Source organism: Acomys russatus, chromosome 17 (genome assembly GCF_903995435.1).
Source record: "Acomys russatus chromosome 17, mAcoRus1.1, whole genome shotgun sequence".
NCBI lineage: Eukaryota > Metazoa > Chordata > Mammalia > Rodentia > Muridae > Acomys > Acomys russatus.
The window spans coordinates 46,702,066-46,708,239 of record NC_067153.1 but is presented as its reverse complement, the minus strand read 5'-3'; positions in this window follow the sequence as shown (position 1 = coordinate 46,708,239).

The window sequence follows — 6,174 nt, the reverse complement described above, 5'->3', positions numbered from 1 at the left end:
CAAGCCTGAAGCGTGCAGAGACGCCCGGTATAAGGCTGCTGTGTGCAGAACCCGTCCGTGTAAGGCAACGGATCCACGGCCTTTGTTCCATGCTGTCTTACACAGGTCTAGTCATTGGAGCCACAGTTTCACTTCTAAAGTATGACCAGAAGGGTGCAGGCTTGAGGGAAAAATGTGTGTTCATGGAGCCTGGCTTGGGTCAATACCGTTAACACCTTCGCTGGGATCAAGGAAAGGAAAGGAGGGGAGGGGAGGGGAGGGAGAAAAGAAAAGAAAAAGAGAAAAAAGAAAAGTGTATGTGTGTGGGGTGGGCGGCGGTTCGTCTTTCGAGACAGTTCAGTAAGGTAAAGGCACTTACCACCAAATTTGACAGCCTGAATTCAGTCCTCCAAATTTACTTGGTGAAAAGGAACAGACTCCTAGAAGTTGTCCTCTTATCTCCACACAAATACACAGTTAAAATAAAATAGTAAAGAACCGCCTTCGCAGACTCTTCAGAAGCATGTGTGGCTTTTCTTTTTCTGTACGTGATGCTCTTTTATTTATTTATTTTTATACTTTATTTCTATGGGAGAGTGTCAGATCTTGGAGTTACAGGCAGTTGTGATCTGCCGTGTGGGTGCTGGGAATTTAACTCAGGCCCTCTGAAAGAGCTGTCAGTGCTCTTAACCACTGAGCCATCTCTATAGCAGCCCCGTGTATGTGGGTTTGGTTTTGTTTTGTTTTTCGAGTCAGGATTTCTCTGTTTAATAGCCCTGACTGTCCTGTCTCTTTGTAGACCAGGCTGGCCTAGAATTCACAGAGATGCACCTGTCTCTGCTTCCTGAGTCCCGGGATTAAAGGTATGCACCACCACGCCTGGCGAGGTTTGGAGTGGGTTTTTGTTGTTTTTATTTTGTCTTGTTTTTGTTTTGTTTTGTTTTGTAGCCCTGGGTGCCTTGGAACTTGCTCTGTAGACCAGGCTGACCTCAAACGCACAGAGATCCACCTGCCCCTGCCTCCTCAGTGCTGGGATTAAAGTCCTTTGCCACCACTGCCTGCTCAGGTTTCTATTTCTTGAGTGTTCAGATGAGGGCAGCCACACAGCTGTGTGCTTGTCTTTTTGTGGCAGAAACAGTTACTATGTTTCAAAGGAGCCATGTAATGTCACTCAGCTATGAGCTGCAGTTCTCTAGGGGGAGACAAGGTGGGGTTCCTCTGACCGGCAGTCAGCCTGACACCACTGCTCCTGACTGCTGAAGCAAGCGTAGCTTCCTTTTCCATCCCTCCTCCTCCAGGAGACCACTGCACTGTTTTCTGTTTAAGTAGCATTCCTCTGGCATCCAAGCCTTCAGAGTCTCTTCCCGCATGGATAGAGACAGAACCTTGGAGCAGCCTTGTAGCCAGCCCTGTCTCTGACAGTCCCTCCCTCCCCTAACCTACCCACTGGTTTTCCAGTACCAGATCAGCACTGCAAAGACGGGGCCCATGTTTTCAGAACCTTGTGAATCTGAGCCTGGCACCATGCAAGGACTAAAGTATTTGCAGAGTTCCTGTATTCAACTGCTTTCTTTCCCAATGACAGACTTCAAATCTGTAAGAGGGCTGGGTGAGGCCAGCCTGGTCTACACAGAGAGTTCCAGGAGATCCAGGGCTACACAAAGAGACCCTGACTCAAGCAAACAAACAAAATCCCCTAAGGACCCAAAGTCGTTCTTCTGTCACTTATAAATAATGTCCCTTAGTCCCACCAGGTGAGAATAAAACCACTATCACAATTTTTGAGCCAGATTTTAAGCAAGCTTCATTAAATACCAGCCAGGCCAGTGCACATTAGTTAGGTCCATACCCAGGATTCCCAGACTATGGCACCAAATTGTTTATAAAGCAAAACCCACAAGCCTATGTATGTGGGGGGGATGGTCTGATGTATTTTGATGCTAATTACTGCTTGCTGTCTCTGTGACCCACCTTTTGACCAATCAAAAGCCATCACCTGGGCAGAGCAAATGAGATAGGTGTGGCTAAGGTTCTCAAACTGGACGGGGGGGGGGGGGGGGGGGGGGGGGGGGGGGAAATCCTGGGAAGAAAAAGGGATCTAAGGAAAGGAGAGCCAAGGAGCCAGGGAGAGGAGAGGAAGGACGCCATGGGTTAAATGGAAGAGAAGCACGTGGCCGGCGTGGATGGAGGAATCAGCTCTGATGAAGAACATTAGCAAGTATTTGAGATTATGGATGGGAGGTAGCTTGATAGACATTATTAGAAACAGATAGCATGGGTTTGGGGCAGGAATCACATACCTGCCCCACTATGGGAAGTAGTTTAGAGGATTGATAGCTGCCCTGCCCCAGGTTATCTAAGGCTATTTTAAATATAATAGGTCTTGAATGATTGCTAGCAGCCTAGAAAATACTGTCGTAATAATAATAATAATTAGAGGACAAATGATAAGCATTATTAGGCTGTATTGGTAATTTAATAACAACATATGTCCTCCTTGCCTTCGTCCAGTCAGGGACAAGCATACATCCTGACATGCTTCCTGCCTACATCACCTGCATGTGATCAACACATCCTGTGAGTGGGGCAACCAAGCTTGTTCGCAGAAGTGAAAACACCTGGCTTGTTATTTTACATGGACAACAGACAACAACATTCCAGGAGGTCGTCTGCCCTTGAGCAAGTGGGACTTACAGGTTAGGGACATTTTTATTTTACAGATCTCTTAAGCACAGTAATTTAAACTTAAAATATAACTTTAGCCGTCTAAGATTCTAGATGGCATGCCCTCAGCAGTGTCATTATTAGCTAAAGGAAATAGTGTTTCATTATTAGCTAAGGAAATGGAGTTTTTAGCTGAGCAAATATAAAATTACTGGTGGCCTGGACTCAGCTCCCATGACAATAGCGTTGTCAGCCGAGCAAGCCACAGGCTGATGAGGAGAACAACCCTGCCCCTGGAAATTACTGCTCTTATCTTACCCTACTTAGAATTTACCACCCTAGACCCCCTATTGTTAGCCTAGCACTCTTTAACTAACCCTTGTCACTGAGTTTTACTTTTTGTAATATTTAAACCCTGAGTTTCTGTAGGACGGGGTCTTTCCATCTCCCTGGAGGTTGGTGGACCCTGACGCATCAGATTAATAAATTCCTTTGCTTTTGCATGGACTCTGGACTCTGTCTCTCACTTGGGCTTCCAGGGATAAACTCAGAAGATGTGAGTTTAACAGCCTCTCACATGTCCCCCCCTTGTTAGATTATTAAAAGGCAGCTGTAGAGAAAGAGAGAGCCTTGGTCTGACCTTGGGCAGGATGGTGTTTATTCATGATGAGGGAGAATTTTGTCACCCACATATGCAGGTGACCAAAATAGCTACAGGGAAAGATGGGATACGGCCCTTATAGAGGTAGAAATGACCTCCTAGTCGCAAGGGAAGCTGGGAAGTGTAGTCCTTCCCTGGGAAACTATCACTCCCTTACCCCCTCATTGCCCTTGCATTGGGGGGAAAGTGAAGCCATTAGCACTCTGCCCATGATCCAAGCTTTGGTTCAGGTTATCCCTCTGGTGGATGATGCCCTTCCTAGCTGTGCCACCTAGGAGTGCTCATATAGTCTTCAAGGCTGTCCACACCATCATTACCTGTGCCTAAGGGAGTCACACCCACCTAGCCCTTTGTCACCATTGTTTGCCTCCCATTTTCCCTCAGTGTGTTCTGGAGACCACACCATTGTCCTTCCCCAGTGGTTACTTAAAATTGACACTCCAGGCTGGTGTGTTGATGTGTGGGAACTTGGTACTGGGAAGGCTGAGGCAGAAGAATGGAGAGTTCCAGGTGAGCCTGGGATGGTCACAACCCAATCATTTATTTTGCAATGTGGAGGACATGTAGCCTGCATGCCTACAGGAAAGTGTACAAATCTATAGAGGGAGCTGTCCCCCTGACCCTTTTGGTTGTAGGAAAAGAGTTGGAAAAGACAGAGTACATTCCTAAAAAATCATATTTATTGCCCCCCCCCATTTATTATGAACCCTTTCCCATTAACAGTTGTAGGTATTTTTGGTGTATCCATTCAGTCCTTCTGTAATTTGAATGTTCATTTGCATAGACACACCCACATTCGTTTTTATACAAGTGAACCAGCTTGCTGCATGCTTACCACTCAAGATGTTGTTCCCTGGTGGAACTGTCTCACACCTGGTGTTCCTAAGAGTGGAGGGCTCTAAACCAGGAGGGGCTTTATCTAATATAGGGCAGGAATGTTATTCTCTGCTGATGAGCAAGTCCTAGAAAGGAACAGCGCAAAGCAGAGGTCTCTGCTATTTTCTGTTTGTTTGCTTGTTTGTTGTCTTTTTTTTTTTTTTTTTTTGAGGCAGAGTTATCATTTGACAACTCCCTTAAGTATTTAAGGATGACCTTGAACTTCTTGATCCTCCTGCCTCTACTGCTAGAGTGTTGAGGTTACAGGCATATGTGGCTGCCTGTCACACTACAGTTTATACGGTGCAGAGACTGAACTCGGGGATTCACGCATGCCAGAGAAGCACACTAGTGACTGAGCTACGTTGTCACTCTTGGTTTGTTTGGTTTCTACGAGGCGGGTCTTTCTTCTGTGTAGCTCAGATGCTTTGCCTCTGGAACCACCTTCTGCCCCCAGAGTCCTCGCCTATCCAATCAGGATCCACCCTGCTGAGATCAGGTGCACCAGGCTGGGATTATCCCTGGAGAAGTGCTCGTGGGCCCCACAGGAGACTATTCCTTCACCGACAATGCCTAGGAGTATGCGCAGGCCCTTGCTTCTTTTGTTTGTTTATGTTCTAATCTAAGGTGCAAACCACACCCGCAGCTGTATACATACACCCGAGAAAGCAGCTGTATACATACACCCGAGAAAGCAGCTGTATACATACACCCGAGAAAGCAGCTGTATACATACACCCGAGAAAGCAGCTGTATACATACACCCGAGAAAGCAGCTGTATACATACACCCGAGAAAGCAGCTGTATACATACACCCGAGAAAGCAGCTGTATACATACACCCGAGAAACGTGGGTGCTTATCCCCGTTAAGGCCGATAGTGTAGAAGGAAAAGGAGCACAGCGGCGATGGTGATGACAGTACAAAGATTTAGAGACAGTGGAGAAAGCAAGGCAAGCTCAAGTCGAGGGTGAGGAGGCAGAGGGCCACTGTGTCTCCTACCTGTGTAGTTTTGCCCGCACGCGCAAGAGATTTTATTTTAGGGTTGATTCTATTCACAGCTGTTCTGATCATACGTATAGTTCACTACGCATCCCCTGGTGTGTTTATACAGAATTCCTCGTCAACTGTTTTAGTAAGAGCCAAAGGTTGTCCTGGAATGTAATAAGTTATCTTATACTACCACTGGACTGGCAGACGCTTTTCAGGGACAGCGTGCTCCATCCCGTCCATATCAGCTTGCCCAGTTCGGATTCCCAACTTCAAACACTGCTGCCCTTGGCATTCCCAACCATTCCCAGGCCTCCAGAAAGTGGACTCTCCTGTCTAGGTTAGCTCTCAAGCACCAGACTCCACCCAGAACAGAAGTAGCTTTCTAAACACCAAATTGTTGTCTTTGGTTTTCTATAAACTACCAATTTAGCCTGTGATCCTGGGGTCACAGTACAGCACCAAGTGGCAGCTGCACGGATGGAGGCTCCCCTACTGGAGAGGAACTTCCTGGCAGCTTCCAAAAGTAACAGGACCCCACCCACTGGAAAACAGGAGTATAGCACCACCCACCCACCCACCATCCAGACACTGTTGCTCCAGTTAAAGATCACACTGGGCTTGGGGTGGAAGGCAGGGTGGCTCAGTGATGGCCTCTCTGGGACCATCCACAGGGAGACCAACAATTTACAAAACAGTGGAGTTGCATGGGGGTTTGTGTAGAGGTGGGTGGCCACACTGGGGTGCTCCGTGGTGACTCTTGGGTGGTTGGGACCTGAAATGGAAAGAAAGAGGTAAGAGTGGGTCTTCCAGCTGGACATGGTGGCACACACCTTTAATCCTAGCACTTGGGAGGCAGAGGCAGGCGGATCTCTGTGAGTTCGAGACCAGCCTGGTGTACAAAGTGAGTCCAGGACAGCCAAGACTACCCAGAGAAACCCTGTCTCGAAAAACCAAAAGCAAAAACAAAAAACAAAGAGTGGGTCTTCCTTTGGGTCTTCAGT